Source organism: Coenobita brevimanus, chromosome 9, assembly GCF_032717465.1.
Source record: "Coenobita brevimanus isolate Jiangsu-jjx chromosome 9, ASM3271746v2, whole genome shotgun sequence".
NCBI lineage: Eukaryota > Metazoa > Arthropoda > Malacostraca > Decapoda > Coenobitidae > Coenobita > Coenobita brevimanus.
Genome location: NC_136962.1, coordinates 9,267,220 through 9,284,331, shown reverse-complemented (window position 1 = coordinate 9,284,331; position 17,112 = coordinate 9,267,220).

Here is a 17,112-nt window from a genome sequence, read left to right as displayed (position 1 = left end):
TAGGGGCATGGAAGAAGTTGAGAGGCGGAAGAGAGAGTTATATGTAGAAAGGAAGAGAGAGGTGAAAAGATTAGTAAGAGAGAGTAAGAAGAGAGTGGATGAGGAATTTGGAAGGAATTTGAGTGTAAAGTGGAAGGACTGTAAGAAAATGTTTTGGAAGGAGGTGAATAGAGTAAGACAGGGTGGCAGTGAAGTTAGGAGGGGAGTAAAAGATAAAAATGGTAGATGACTAGTGGAGAAGGGAGAAAAAGTGAGTAGATGGAGAGAACACTTTAAGGAATTGTTGTACATAGAGGATTGAAGTAATGCGATCATAAGTGGCTGGGGAATGGCTGGGAGAAGGAGGGAGATGAGAAGACAGGAAGAAATCAGTAGGAGAGAAGTTGTGGAAGCAATGAAGAAAGTCAAATTGGGGAAAGCCCCAGGAATTGATGGAGTGTGTGGTGAAATGCTGAAGCATGGGGGAGTGATAGTAGTAGAATGAATGTGGAAGATGTGCAGATTGGCCTGGGAGGAAGGTAGAGTCCTGGAGGATTGGAAGTCAGGTATAATTATTCCTTTGTACAAAGGAAAAGGGGAAAAAGAAGTGTGTGGTAATCACCGGGGCATTTGTCTTCGTAGTATATTAGGAAAAGTGTATGGTAGGATACTTATTGACATAGTTATGGAAAGAACAGAGGAATTAGTTGGAGAAGAACAGGGAGGCTTTAGGAAGGGAAGAGTTTGTGTAGATGTAGAGTAGGATACTTACTGACAGAGTTATGGAAAGAACAGAGGAATTAGTTGGAGAAGAACAGGGAGGCTTTAGGAAGGGAAGAGGTTGTGTAGATCGGATATTCATTCTTAGATCTTTAGTGGATAAGTTTCTAGAGATGTGAAAGATGTTGTATGCGGCTTTCGTGGATTTGGAGAAAGCATATGGCAGGGTGGATAGACAAGGATTTTGGAAAGTAGCCAAGAAACCATTTACAACGCTGGGTGGTAACCGTATAACCAAACCATTCGTGCTCCCTACATGTCAACAGGTGGGTTGGTGGAGGGTTAGTGCCCCTCCCCATAAAACAAATAACTCAAGTCAAATGGCCACCCCTTACGGGATTATGGTGTCTGGCAATAGATACATAGATAGATAGATTAAGTATATATGGAGTAGCTGGAAAGTTGTTGAATGATGTGAAGAGTATGTATGATGGTGCTAAGGGTTCAGTGCATGTGGATGGTGAACTGAGTGAATTTTTCTCTTTGAAGGTTGGGTTGAAACAGGGATATCTCCTGTCTCCATGGTTGTTCAATTTGTACATGGATGGGGTAATAAAAGAGGTACAAGGTAGGGCGGTGGATATTGGAGTAGCCCTGGTGAGAGAGGGTAAAATATAATAAATAAAAATAATTTGGTTTTACGCCATGTATCCCCAAAGGGCCTAGGCGTTGCCCCTGGGTAGAGGACTTTGGATTGGAGCGTGTACCATTATATGACCGGATGCATCATCTTTAACCCCTTAACCGCGGGGCGTGACTTTCGTGACGCCTGGGAGCAAGGGATCATACCACGGGGCGTCACTTTTGTGATTCTGTGTTATTTTGAATTTGCCCGGGCTTTCAAGTGGTGGCTTGTATCATCTACCAGTACTGCCAATGTTCAACACTAGTCAGCACTCCTGATCTCATCTGTATTCCCATCCATTGTTGACAATTTAGCCATTTCTCCCCGTTCTTGACTCCCCTCCCTACCTCCCCTCCATTACCCTCTGCTCTCGCCTGCCCGGCCGTGCTATGCTAAGTAAATCCTCCCTGGAATTTTCCACTGATTTCATCCATTGATATAAGCCCTATGCCCTAGTCTTATACCAAATAATATCTACAAAAAAGAAAGAAGGTAAGTGATTAGTGCCATACACCTGGAATTGGCTAATTATCACCTGACAACACCTCACGTGCACTCGTTCGCTAATTTTCGCTGTTTATTTCCCCTTGAAATATGCCGTATAATCTATTCTTATAATAAAAATATATATAAGGAGGGAAGGGAGAAGCCAAAGTGATATTTACATTCACCTTGAACTACCTAATTTATTATGTATTGTCTATATTTCCTGCCAATCATTTCATAGTGTATATATTAACAGTTGTCAGCAGGCTGAGATTGGCAGCACTGCACTTCCCCTAGGCAGGCCACCATACACTGTATTCAGTTTACTGTCGTTTTTCAAGGTGAAAGCACGTCGGATTCGCGCCTGTCAAATTCCGCCCCTGTTTAGCCTCATGCAAAGGGCCCTGTGACCTCAACCCCCTACTAAACCTCGTGTGGAAAGAGGTAAAGGGATAAGTGAGTGTTGTGGAATGTGAAGTGGCTAATTTGTCAATAAAAATGATAGACAGTGACTACGATCTTTCTGGTGAGTAAAACAGTGCAAGTGGAAATGTAAATAATGTGTAAACAGCAAATGGAAGCAATGAATGTAAATATAAGTGAACAGTGGAAAATAGTTTTATAAGTTATTGCAAGTGACAGTGCCTAACACAGTGTAAATAAAATAGAAATGTAAATAATGTAAATAAAATAGAGAATGTAAATAGAAATGTAAATGAGTAGTAATATAAGAATACAAGTATATATACTAGGAGTAATGAAAGTGAAAGTTTCACTCTAGCATGTATGAATACTGTGTGTTATGAAAGTGAAGGTGAAAGTGACAGATTCACTCTCAACGCTAGTATACAGGACGAGAAAGTGAATGCTACGTATTTTACTGAAAGAGAAATTGAATGCCTCCAGTGACAATAAACTACTATTACTGAAGGAAACTTATGGATAAAGACTGTACAGTAGATATATATAAGTGTTATATAGTAATAGAAATATAAACTGTGAGTGTTTTTATGAATAATAAATGACAGAACACCAGCGGCGAACGATCGGAAGTGGGAAGGTCATACGCGCTCTTAATTTTCATTGCTTTCACAGTGTTTTTTTTTTTTTTTTTTTTTTTTTTTTTTAGTATGGATTCCAAACTATTTGAGAATCATAGAATAGTGTTTCTAGTGATAATATCAGGCTGTGGTAATCATATTACAGGTTGTCGGGAAGTGTGAAGCGGAGACTTCGTTACCCAACTTCAGAGGTCTCCAGAAGTCCTACGGTACTCGACGAAGGCTCAACAAACATCTCAGGAGAAAGCTGAAGGTATGTGCCATATGTATATATAATTTTAATATTCTAGGACTAATAACTGATTTTTGGCAAATATTTTTAGAGAGTCTGTCGGAGCGCGAATTTGCCCGCTTGACATGCAAGTCAAAGCAAAACAAGCCCGCGGTTTAGGGGTTAAACATACTTGGGGTTTCATTCTTTGTGGATTTATCATGAAAAGAACATATTACATCTCTTGTAAAATCTGCTTCTAAAAGATTAGATTTGCTAAGCCAACTCTGTACCTTCTTGACTCCAGCACAATTGTTAACCTTTTACATGGGTTTATTCGCCCATGTAGAGTACAACTCTCACGTATGGGGAGACTCCCCATGTACATTCCATCTCAACAAGGTGGAGTCAAAGGTTTTTCGTTTCATTAACCCGCCTCCTCTTACTGGCTGCCTTCAACCTCTGTCTCTTTACCACGCTGTTGCATCTTTATCTCTTTTTTGTCACCACTTCAATGGTCACTGCTCCTCTGAACTGTATGCTTGCATCCCTCATCTACTATGACAGGCACGTAGTACCCATCTAGCAACAAACTCTCATCCCTTTTCAGTCCAGCTCTCTATTGCAAGAGTTAACCATTACCCCCAATTCGTCTTGTATACAACAGGTCAACTCTGGAACTGCCTCCCTTTGTCTGTATTTCCTACTGGCTATGACCTCCAGTCTTTGAAATGCAGTGTGTCCAGGCATCTCAAAATGAATGGTTCTTGAATTTGGCTCTTTGCTATCTTGTTTTTGTTTTCTTGGAGGTAACAGTTTGCGGGCACTTTGCCTTAGGTTCCTTCAGCTGCCCCTGCCTGGTTATGCACCTTGGACTACATCACACGGGCCTTTGTTTGGCTACACGACCCTTTTGCACCTCCCTTGTCCCAGGCCTGCTTGTGTATGCAGGAGTATTGAGGCTGGAGCTACAGCGTCAGTCCTGTATAACGAGGTGCTGGTGCAGAGTCCAGAGGCTTCCTGAAACACCAACATATGACGCTGTTTTTAGTTCTGCATAGCACACTTTGCACGACTTCCATACGCAATTTCCATACGCAGTTTCCTTGCCCCTTTAGTTATCAGACAGAGGAAGTCATGACTGATCTGTCTGCCACTCACTCTGGTCTTTGATGTGGAGACATCTGTTGTTCCACTCTGAGTGTTACCCTAAGTCAGATTTTGCTGGTATATCATGGCTCCAAAGTCCGTAACATCAGATGTGGTGATCCACACCCAGCTTCTAGTTCATTTTGCCCTCATGCTGGCTCTGTCCATGTTTACTGACGGCTGGCATTGGATTTGAGGTTGTCTTCCATAATTTTAGCCAGAGTGGCACCCTACCCTCCTCTGCCTTAATTTTTACTGTGAAGCTGTCAGCAATTCTGTTGGCTCTCCAGCATATCCTCACCTTTGATGCAATTAGTTTTATGATTTTTAGTGAGTGCAGGGCTGCCTTGTCTGCCGTTAAGCATTTCAACTCTCCTCACCCTTTAGTGTTGGAAATTTGAGGAAAGTTCCACCTCGTGTGCCACCATGCTGGGTGGCAGCCCACATTGGACCGCAGGGAAATGATTGTGCAGGTGAGGCAGCAAGGGCAGCAGTGATTCTTGATGTCTCTGTTAGAACTGTCACCAACTGATTACTTCCCATTGATTAAGGCTGCAGTCCCTACCTCCTGGCAGCATGCATGGGGCACACTTTCTGTTCCAAGCAAGCTACAGGAGGTGACCAACCATGGACCTGTCCTGTCCCCAGCAGAGCTTATGTCCCTGTGATTTAGGCTGCTGTCCTTCCCTCCTGGCAGCATGCATGGGGCACACTTCCTGTTCCAAGCAAGCTACAGGAGGTGACCAACCATGGACTTATACAGCCCTACCCCTTCACTGATGCATTGCCATCACCTTGAGGGAAAGCCCATTCCTTTTTTTGAAAACTGTCTGGTGCCATTGACTGCAGCAGCTGGTACTTGAGTGTCCCAATGTAGGGGATGCTGGCTGTTGATACCTGTCCAGGTTTAAGGTGGTCTTACTTTCTCTGGCCAGTCTTTGGAGGGGAGGTGTGTATTACGGGGGGAGTCACCTTCTCATATGTTGAGGAAGCAGGCTCACTCAGACTGCTTTACTTTTCGTGCATAGTTTTAACCTCTGTTGTTTTATATATAATTTTATATTGTGTCAGTGTTATGAGCTTTATTATTAGATGACTGTTTTAATTTGTATTATTAACTGTATATGTATATATCTGTTTATATATAAGTTACCCTTATTGTGCTTTTACTTAAGTTGTACAGCAGCATTGACCTCTGTTGTTAAACTACCACAGTCTTTTTAGTGTAACCAATCAGTCCCCTTAACATCAACCCTTACTTTCTTCCAGGGTCAGACCTTTCAACCAACAGACCCCAATCAAGCCACTTCGTCACCAAGAGCACTTCAACATCTTTTATGTTTCTGTTCCATTGCTAGTTATATGGTCTTTGATACCTGGTGCCACGAAGCCAATATTCACTTTAATTCATTCAGTAGGTCAGGCTTAGATTAGTTCAGTCTTGTTCTATTTATTTATTTATTTATTTTTTCCTTCAATGGACCTTACCTCTTCACTTCATCCCTCCATCTCAGTCTCAGTCTCCCTCTCCCTCTCCTCCCCTCTATCTCAACCACATACATCATCTTGTTGTTCTTCTTCTTGTGGGTGTAAGGGTCATGGCCAAAACAATGGCCCAATGTCCTTCCAATGCAAACTGCTTAGGGCCTCACGTTAGGTGCGGGAGAGCTGCCTAGACTTATGGATAAAGTCAGACGTGCACCACACGACTTGTTGTCGTAACTGAGGGTCCCCGGCACCTCCTCCCAGGAGGGTGTGGAGAGACAAGTTGAAAACTGCCAGAGATGCCAAACGATCCTGCAAAAGTGTGTGGAGGGAGTGGAATCTAGGGCACCATAACATGAAATGTTCTATGGTTTCTTCAGCCTGAGGACACCATTGGCACCAAGGGTGCTCTATCGTTCCCAAACGGTACAGGTGACTTGCCAGGCCTGTGTGGCCCAACCGTAACCTGGTGATGGCTACATCAACGTCCCTACAGGGATGGCGTGTCTAAGGGTGTTCAGAGGAGTCGGAGCGAAAACGCCCCAGATGGGAGGCAGGTAGGATGGTTGCAAGGTTTGCATTCCAGTATGATATGCAAGCGCTGCGTGCAAGATTAGGGAATGTGGCGCTATCTGGTGTCACATAGACCAGTGCATTGGAGGTCAGTGCTCTCTTTGCTGCTGCGTCTGCAATTTCATTGCCATGGATGTCTACTTGCGAGGGAATCCATTGAAGGCGGAGGTGCCATGGAGGAGTTACAAGGAGAAGGAGATGCTCCATAATAGCATGAACAATCCTGACAAGAGTCACAGGGTGATCTGAGAGGAGGAGGGTAAGTGCGGACTGTGAGTCGGTGTATAAAACTAGTTGAGGCTGGAGGAATGTCCGAACATACTCAAGGGCCTGGAAGATGGCTATGAGTTCTGCCGTTAGGGCATCGTACCACCCACTGAACGACCAAGTTTGACAAATGGAAAGATCTGCAAAATAGGCCGCTGAGGCAAAGTAAGATGGAGGGGAGTGAGACCCATCCGTGTCAATTCTCAAGGAGTCCTTATAAACAGAGAGGTCCATGCTATTAAAGAGCTGCCATGCCAAGACTGCATCTGTTGACTTCTTGAACGGTACTGGGAGACAGAGGGAGACATATCCATCCAAGGGGGGACTGGGGGGAGAGGGGCCACTGGGGCAGGCCTGGACAGATCAAGAGACAGGGTGCGGCTGGCCTATAGATGCTCAGATAACGTATGGTAACCTTACTCATGGCTAAGCTGGGGACTGACAAAGGACTGTGGAGAGGCAGTAGGGGGAAGAGAGCAAGTGGCCTTAGGGAAGAGCCAAAATGCGGTGGAGCAGCTGACAGTCCAGTTCCATGCAGTAGATGGAGAGGAGCATCACTCCAGACTCCGCATAAAGCAAAATAATTGGGGTTGACTTGAAGGCAACGAGGGCAGTGCAAAGTGCCGTGTTCTGGACAACATCCAACCTTTTTAGATGGGTCTGGGTAGCTTATCCGTAAGGGGTGGTACCATGTGAGATCTTGCTTCGGATGAAGGCCAGATACAGGCGGACGAGAGTGGTTCGATCAGCACCCCAGCAAACTCCTGCGACACTCTTCATTATGTCCAGGCACCTAAGGCATGCTAATCGAAGATGGTTAGTGTGGAGGGCCCAGGTGACACGGGGACTATCCAGATGGAGGCCCAGAAACTTGTGCCGGGTCCAAAGGGTGAGAGGTTCTCCGGCAAGCTGAATCATGGGCATTTGAGGGGAGTCTCCGATGGCCAAAGCACACAAAGAGCACTCTTGGGTGAATTGGCTGTTAGTGCCCAATCTGCAGCCAAGGTGGAAAAGGCGTCCACAGTCTGTTGGAGGTGATGTTGGGCCTGCCATAATGAGGCAGCACTGCACAGGATGGAGACATCATCTGCATACACTAAGACGGATACTACAGGAGGAAGAGGGAGGTCATACTTTAATACATTATAAAGTAGGGGACTGAGGCATGATCCCTGTGGTACTTACTGCCTGACTGGGTTAGGGCAGGAGTACGCACCCCCAGGGGAAACAGGAATGGATCGCTCCTCGAAAAAACTTTGTACCCAGGCCATTGCCAAGCCTGTGACACATAAGACAGCACAATTTGTACAGTATCCCGTCATGGGAGGCAGAATCAAAAGCCCCCTGGAGATCCATGAAGGCCGCCAGGAATATCTGCTGATGACAGAATGACTGGTGGAAACGATGCTCAAACTGGAGGAGGACATCAGATGTCCCCCTCCCTGGGCGGAATCCACACTGTACCTCAGACAGGCAGTGGTCGTGCTCCAGCCACCAGGAGATCCGATGGCACACCATCCTCTCAAGCACCTTCCCGACACTGGATAGCAATGCTATTGGCCTGTACGAAGCCAGAGAAGAGGGGTCCCTCCCTGGCTTGGGGAAGGGGAGGAGGTTTGAGGTTTTCCAGCATGATGGGAAGATCCCTGACGCCCAGCTGTTATTAAATATGTCTAAGAGCGACGTGTGATGGTGGACGGGGAGATGAACCAAAAATTCATTGGGTACTAAATGTGGGCCACATGCATTCTTTGGTGGTAGTTCTGCAGAGCAGAGGAGAGTTCTGCCTGGGTAAAAGGGGAGGCTAAGCTTGCTGGGGGGGGAGGGAGGAGGAGATGCCTGCCTGAGTGACCCTAAGTAAGTGCTGGAGACCTGGAAGTAGAGCTGGGGAACCAAGTCAAGACCCAAAGACGGCAGCCTTGTCTTGGAAGCCAACCAGAAGGTTACCTCCCTTCACCAGAGGATACTGCGGGGTGGTAGGGCGACCCTTCATTGTAAGACCAGGTTCGAGATGGTGAGCTAGGGAATGACAAGGTTGAGCATAAAGCAGACCAAGCAGCACGGCGAGCTCGGTTTCGAGTCCGCTTCCATTCTGCATCCCTACTGACTATGGCAGGGACACCACCAGGCATTCCAAGAACCCCTCCTAGCCCGGACAACCCTGGTGCAGTCCTCTGTCCACCAAGGAACCGTGACAGTGCCTAGGGGACGTGTGGAGGACCTGCGGATGGTGGCCTCACTTGCTGCAATCACAGAGGATGTAAAGCCTGTCACACGGTCATCTTAGGGCCCTCCAGGCAGAGCCCCAGTGTTATCAAGGGCTGCCATAAAGGAGGACCAGGACCCTTGTGTGAGGATCCAGTGTGGACGAAGTGGGGCAGATCAGGGTGGGGAAAGGTCAGGGACATCTAAGATAACTGGAAGGTGGTTTGATCCCAAATATGGGCCAGTCCAGATGGCTGAGCCACCAAAAACAGGATCGCCCACATATAAATCAAGTGTGGAAGGCAGGCCTGAGTGCGCGTCGATACGGGTCTCATACCCCATCGGGGTGAGCAGGGTGAAACAACTGCTCCCTAATAGAAACTGGAAAAGGGAAGTTTCCAACCAATTGCCAGAACCCAGGGCCAAGAGAGAATCCCAATGGGGGTGTCTGGTGCTGAAATTACCCAGGAGGAAGCAAGGTGAAGGGAGCTGGTCTTGATAGGCCGAGAGTTCTTCCAGGCCTATGTCCCTGCATGGGTTGTAGCAAACCGCCACGCTGATCCATCCCTGCACAAGGGAGAGGCAGACCGCAAGAACTCCTAACATTCCTCTAAGGGGGCCTGGTCAGTGGCAGAACCATGGTAGGCATGTCCTCCCTGACCACGACAGGTAGATTGCCTGTGACACCCTGATGATCAGCCCGATATACAGTAAAACCCCGGAGCGAGAGATGGAAATGTGGGGATGTGGAGACAATCAAGTCTCACATAGACCAATAACATCTGGAACGAGGTCAGCTACTGTCTGTGTGAAATTGTTAGTTTTCCAAAGATGGGATCTGGCATTCCAGAGGATTAATCTGCGTAGAGGTGGATGAGCCATCACTGGGGCAAGAGTTGGGAGAGAAGCCAGGGCAGGAGGCTGACACGTATGTCCATAAAGGACTGTCCATTTTTGTACATGGACAGGGCTGTTAACAGAAGGTCCACAAAGAATTGTGAAGAATGGGCACCTGTGGGATTGGCACATAGGGAAGTATGGGAGGTTGTCCTTGGTACCGGCTGATGTGGAGGAGCAGGAGATTCACCAGGTGTGGGGCCTGTCTCAGGAGAACTAGGGGAGGCAGCGTGGGATGTATTTGGAGCTGAGGCAGGAGTTGTGACCAGTGATGAGGTGGAACTGCCTGACTGTATGCCAGGCTGGATGGAAGGAGCTACGGAGTCTTGTGCAGCATGTGGGGAAGAGGTCTGTGTTGGGTGGGAGCACTGATGATGGGACTTGGGTGGAGTGGCAGGGAGGAGCAGCACCACAGATTGGGAAGTTGGGTGGGAGGACACAACAACCATTTGGTCCACTTGGTTCAGTAGCAGACTTGCCACCAGATGCTCCAGCAAGATCGTCCAATGCTGAAAAGCAGTTACTAACTACTGCAGCATATGTTAGACCTTCCTGGACAGACTTGTAATTCCGACTGGGAGCAGTAGGTGTTGTCAAGGGGTTAGAGCTGTGAGGAGGGCTTCCGGATGGATTGAGTGCACGCAGACAGGTGTTGACATTAGATAGAGTCGATGGGTCAGCTCTGACAGCATCATGGATAGCAAGTGCCTTCTGGTCGACTGGACATGTGCGGGAGACAACTTGGTGTGCACCACCGCAGAAAAGCAGTAGGGGTCATTTGTGCATTGACCACCCAATGGGGATTTGCATGGGTGGAATCTGCTGCAACGAGAGCATCAAACTTTATTTTTACATAATATTGCACTATGCCCAAATCAGTGGCACTTATATCATCTCAGGATGGGAAAAATGTAAGTCCGTACAGAGTAGTACAAGTGGCCAAATATGATCTGCTCCGGCAGGGGGCCCCCGAATTTGGGTTGTACCACCCTGGCTGCCACTGCGGCCTCACCACCAGGAGGGCGGACTGTGAGGTGGGTGACTTCCACTAGCTGGACAGAACAGCTGCTGAGTCAACAAAGATGACATCAAAGTTCCTCCGCCTTGACATCAGGGGCAAGAGGTCCAATTTTCCCATATGATAACTGGCCACTGAGTGAGCCAACCAGCACCTTACTGGCCAGTGCCCTAGCTGGGTGAGGGACTCAGGTGGTAAAGTCATTTTGGTCACATCAGCTGCAAAGACACATAACCTACTAGCTGACCCTTTACCCAAAACCCTGAGTGACCCATCTGTACAATACTAACCTCATGAAGATTGCTGATGAAGGCCGACAACCTGTGGGGATTTAAAAAACGGGGATATATTCAGTCGACCTTGCTATGTAGATGAGGCTCCTTGGTTCACTGGTGACACTGCCGTCTGGGGAGGAAGGCCATATCCACTTTTCCAGGGCACCACCCTCATCACTGGCAGTGGAGGCCATCCTCACCCTCTTACCAGGGGCAGCAACCTCCCCGGCGGCAGGGGCGAGGTCCATATTGATGTCCTGAGTGGCAAGGCCGGTCATGGAAGTTTCCATGCCAGGCCGAACACCTGGCCATTACACTCACTTTGTTATTACACTGTGACACTGTGGTTTTACTGCAATGTGCCCAAAGCAAGCTGGTTGTGATGGTATGGCTGAGATGGGTTGAGCACCCGAGAATACGACGGTCGACAGCACGGCCTGAAGGAGCACGTCCAACAATGACCAGGTCTATGCAGCGTCCCTCACCCACATACTCTCCTAGTTAGTCTCTCCATTCTTTCCACAGCATAATCAGGTAAAATGAAGATGGTGATGACATACAGGTTAGTGCCTCATCACCAAGAAATCATTTTCTGTAGAATCTCTTGGTGAAACAGAAGGAGAGCTCTCATGCCTATGATTTACTATTTTCTCTCTCTCTCTCTCTCTCTCTTTCTCAAAATTGTGAATTAAGTAGCAGAGTTATTTTATTTTTAATACAGATTTGCGGCAATGCATACATTCTATCTATTTATTTGTCTGTCTACCTATCTATTGCCTGAGCCATAATCCTGTAAGGGGTGGTCGCTTGTCTTCAAGGTATAGAAGTTGTTTTATGGGGAGGGGCATTAACCCTCCCCCAACCCACTTGTTGACACACAGGGAACACATGTGCATTGGTTATATGGTAACCACCCAGCGCTGGAAATGGTTTCTCGACTTACAGGAAACCATTAGGCTTGTTACTCAATGTAAAGCCAGCAGAAAAGGAAAGAAGAATAATGAAAAGTGACAGGAAATTTGAGAGGAGCGAGAGAGTGCTTTTGATTGGAGACATGAATGGCAAAGTTGGGAATGTACGAGTGGATGGAGTGGTGGGTCAGTGGGGTGTGCCAGCTGAAGTAGATGGGAATGGTAGTGCTTTGGTGGACATCTGTGCTGGTAAGGGGTTGGCAATAGCCAACACCTACTTTCGGCATAAGATGATCCACCGGTATACATGGAGAGTAATGAGGAGGATGGATGGTGAACTTGTTGAACGAAAGGCAATGATAGACTACGTGTGTGTGGATGAGGGAATGAGAAGACAAGTGTTGGATGCAAGAGTGTGGAGATGGTGGGGGAATGGAGTCTCGGACCATCACTTAGTGATGGCCAAGGTAAAGCTGCAAAGAAAATGGTTGAGGAGACAAAGGGGAAGACAGGAGGAAGCAGCTCTTGTGAGAAGAGTGGAGAATTTGCAAGATAGTGAGAAAATGGCAGAGTATAAGAGCATAGTGGAAGAAAGATTGGGAAGGTATGAGCTAGAGCAGATGGAAGGGGTGGAAGACGTATGTAAGATATTCACGGAAGAGATAGGCGCAGCATGTGAGGTGGTTTGTGGAGTGAGGAGGAGATGCAAGGGACAGCATTGTAAAATGATGAGTTGAAACGAGCTGTGGAACAAAAGAAGAAGGCATATAATGAATGGTTAGCAAGTAGAAGTAGAGGAGAAGATGAGAGAGAGAAGAGAGAGGCATATGTGAGCAGGAGAAGGGAGGTTAAAAGACTGGTGAAGGAGAGTAAGAAGAAAGTGGATGAACAGTTTGGGAGGAATCTGAGTGTGAAATGGAGGGAGAGTAAGAAATTGTTTTGGAAGGAGGTAAAGAAAGTAAGGCAGTGTGAAAGGGAAAATAGTAGGGGAGTGAAAGATAGGAATAATAGATTGTTGGTGGAGAAGAGAGAGAAATTGAGGATATGGAAGGAGCACTTTGAAGGTTTGTTGAATGTAGAGAGTTAGAGCAGTGCGAGTATAAGTGGTTGGGGAATGGCTGGGAGAAGAAGAGATGAGAGGAGGGAGGAAGAGATCAGTAGGGCGGAAGTAGTGGAAGCAATGAAGAAGATCAAGTTGGGAAAGGCCCCAGGAATTGATGGAGTGTGTGGTGAAAAGCTGAGGTATGGGGGTGAGATTGTTGTGGAGTGGATATGGAAGTTGTGTAGATTGGCTTGGGAAGAGGGAAGGGTTCCAGAGGACTGGAAATCAGGTATAATTGTTCCTTTATACAAAGGAAAAGGGGAGAGAGAAGTATGTGGTAACCATAGGGGTATTTGCCTTCTTAGTGTGACTGGTAAAATATATGGTAGAATACTCATTGATAGGGTTAGGCATATGACAGAGGAGCTAGTTGGAGAAGAACAAGGGGGATTTAGGAAGGGAAAAGGGTGTGTAGATCAGATATTTGTTCTAAGATGTTTAGTGGAGAAGTATCTAGGGAAGGGAAGGAAAGTGTATGCTGCCTTCATGGACTTGGAGAAAGCTTATGACAGAAGAGATAGGCAAAGTATGTGGAAGGTATTAAGAATATATGGAGTGGAGGGGAAATTGTTGAGTGCTGTGAAGAGTATGTACGAAGGAGCTAGGGCTACGGTGCGAGTGGATGGTGAGCTGAGTGAGTTCTTTGATCTCAGTGTGTGCCTGAAACAGGGTTGTGTGATGTCTCCATGGCTGTTTTATATATACAGTACATGGATGGGGTTGTAAAGGAGGCACAAGGTAGGGCAGTGGATGTGGGGGTGTCTAATGAATGAGGGTGAGATTTGGAAGATTCCGGTGTTACTGTTTGCTGGTGATACAGTATTGTTGGTAGAAGATGAATGGGAGTTGCAAGGTTTGGTGAATGAATTTGGGACAGTGTGTAGGAGTAGGAAGCTGAAAGTTAATGTTAACAAAAGTAAAGTTATGGTGTTTGAGAGGAATGAAGCCACAGAATGTACAGTGAGGTTGGATGGTGAGGATATGGAGAATGTGAGTGCATTCAAGTACTTGGGTAGTGTGACGAGTATGGATGGACCTTTGGGGGATGAAGTGTGAGAAAGGGTACAACAGGGAAGGCAGGTTGTTGGTTCTCTAAAAAGAAGCAGTGATGAGAAATAGGGAGGTGAGTATGGAAGTTAAGAAGTCATTGCATGATAGCATTGTGATCTCTACCCTGACGTATGGAAGCGAGGCGTGGATCTTGCAAGAGGGGAACAAGTCATGAGTGAGAGTAGTGGAAATGAGTTACTTGGGAGGAGCATGTGGAGTGACATGGAGGGACAGGTTGACGAATGAAGAAGTGAAGGAACGTTGTGGGGTGGATGTGAATGTGGTAGTAGTAGTAGTTGTAGTTGTTCCCTAGGCAGTCTGGCTGAACAGCCCCGAGTCCCTTAGGAAGGCCACGGCTGAGACCGTGGTTTCCCACAGAGCTCTCAAAGAGTGTATGTTGTGTTGTTGGCGTAGGTGATTGTGTGCAATGCAGTCTTCCATAATATGTTTAATAGTATGGGGTGCTGTGTTGCATCCTGGACAGGCATCAGCGACGGAGTCATCCAGCCTCTTGTGGTAGCTTAAGAGGGCTGGATGGTGCCCACATCTCAGCCTGGCTAGGTGAACTCTGTCCTCACAAGGAAGATAGGATTCAGAAGGGTGGTTGTTAAGAGGCCGTGCATGCAGCTGTGTGTTGTGGACCTGGAGCAGTGGTGTCTTCGCCTTGGGTCTACCCCCCCAGAGGCTGTCGAAGAGAAGAGGAGGACAGCATTTGGGCCAAACCACCGCAAAACCCCCCGGCCCCTCAGGGGGCTCTAGTACCTGTGAATGTGGTTGAGAAGATTAGAAGAAATACACTGAGGTGGTTTGGACATGTGGAGAGAATGGAGAATGAAAGACTGTCTAAGAGGGTGTATGTAGGTGAGGTGGATGGAGGGAGAGGGAGGGGTAGACCGAGGATGAGGTGGAGAGATGGAGTTGAGAGGTATATGAAAGAGGGGGGGGTGAGTTGGGGGAGGGTAGTCAAATGGTGGGTGACAGAGCGACTTAGAGGCGTTTTGTCTGTGGCCACCCTCTGCGGGATTAGGGCGTCGGGCCATAGATACATAGATGTATGTATGTATGTATGTAGTATATATATATATATATATATATATATATATATATATATATATATATATATATATATATTTATATATGTTTATATGTATTTAAATATATATATATATATATATATATATATATATATATATATATATATATATATATGGAATAGATTGGTGAGTGGGGTGTGCCTGCCGAGATAGATGAGAATGGGAGTGCGTTAGTGGACATTTGTGCTGGGAGGGGGTTGGTGATAGCCAATACCCTCTTCAGGCATAAAATGATCCACAGGTATACATGGCGAGTGATGAGAAGGGTGGGTGGTGAACTGAATGAAAGGAAGGCAATGATTGATTATGTGTGTGTGGATGAAAGGATGCGAAGATGTGTAAAGGATGCAAGAGTGTATAGAGGTTGGGGGAGTGGACTTTCTGACCACTACTTGGTGGTGGCCAGAATTAGGATGCAAGTGAGATGGAGGAATAGAAGAAGGGAAAGACGAGAGGAAGGAGTAGTTGCAAGGAGAGTGGAAAGGTTACAAGAGGATGAGAAAAAGGCACAGTATAAGAGAGAAGTGAAGGAACGATTGGGCAAATATGAATTGGAGCAGATGGGAGACGTGGAAGGTGTGTGTAAGAAATTTACAGAAGAAATATGTGCAGCATGTGATGTGGTGTGTGGAAGGAAGAGAAGGCGGAGGGGGGTACAAGGAACAGCGTGGTGGACTGAAGAGGTGAAACAGGCTGTGGCACAAAAGAAGAAAGCATACAATGAATGGGTGAGAAATAAGGGCGTGGAAGAAGTTGAGAGGCGGAAGAGAGAGTTATATGTGGAAAGGAAGAGAGAGGTGAAAAGATTAGTAAGAGAGAGTAAGAAGAGAGTGGATGAGGAATTTGGAAGGAATTTGAGTGTAAAGTGGAGGGACTGTAAGAAAATGTTCTGGAGAGAAGTGAAAAGAGTAAGACAGGGTGGAAGTGAAGTTAGCAGGGGAGTGAAAGATAAAAATGGTAGATTACTAGTGGAGAAGGGAGAAAAAGTGAGCAGATGGAGAGAACACTTTAAGGAATTGTTGAACGTAGAGGATGGAAGTAATGCAAGTATAAGTGGCTGGGGAATGGCTGGGAGAAGGAGGGAGGTGAGAAGACAGGAAATTAGTAGGATAGAAGTTGTAGAAGCAATGAAGAAAGTTAAATCGGGGAAAGCCCCAGGAATTGATGGAGTGTGTGGTGAAATGCTGAAGCATGGGGGAGAGATAGTAGTAGAATGGATGTGGAAGATGTGCAGATTGGCCTGGGAGGAAGGTAGAGTCCCGGAGGATTGGAAGTCAGGTATAATTATTCCCTTGTACAAAGGAAAAGGGGAAAAAGAAGTGTGTGTTAATCATAGGGGCATTTGTCTTCTTAGTATAATAGGAAAAGTGTATGGTAGGATTCTTATAGACAGAGTTAGAGAAAGAACAGAGAAATTAGTTGGAGAAGAACAGGGAGGCTTTAGGAAGGGAAGAGGTTGTGTAGATCAGATATTCATTCTTAGATCTTTAGTGGAAAAGTTTCTAGAGAAGGGAAAGAAGTTGTATGCGGCTTTCATGGATTTGGAGAAAGCATATGACAGGGTGGATAGACAAGGATTGTGGAAAGTGTTAAGAATATATGGAGTAGATGGGAAGTTGTTGAATGCTGTGAAGAGTATGTACGATGGTGCGAAGGCTGCAGTGCGTGTGGATGGTGAACTAAGTGAATTTTTCTCTTTGAAAGTTGGTTTGAAACAAGGATGTGTCATGTCTCCATGGTTGTTCAATCTTTACATGGATGGGGTAATAAAAGAGGTACAAGGTAGGGTAGTGGATGTTGGAGTGGCCCTGGTGAGAGAGGATAGTGTTTGGAAACTCCCTGTACTGTTGTTTGCAGATGATACTGTGTTGTTGAGTGAAGACGAAGGGGAGCTGCAAGGCTTGGTGGATGTGTTTGAGAGAGTGTGTAAGAAACGGAACCTAA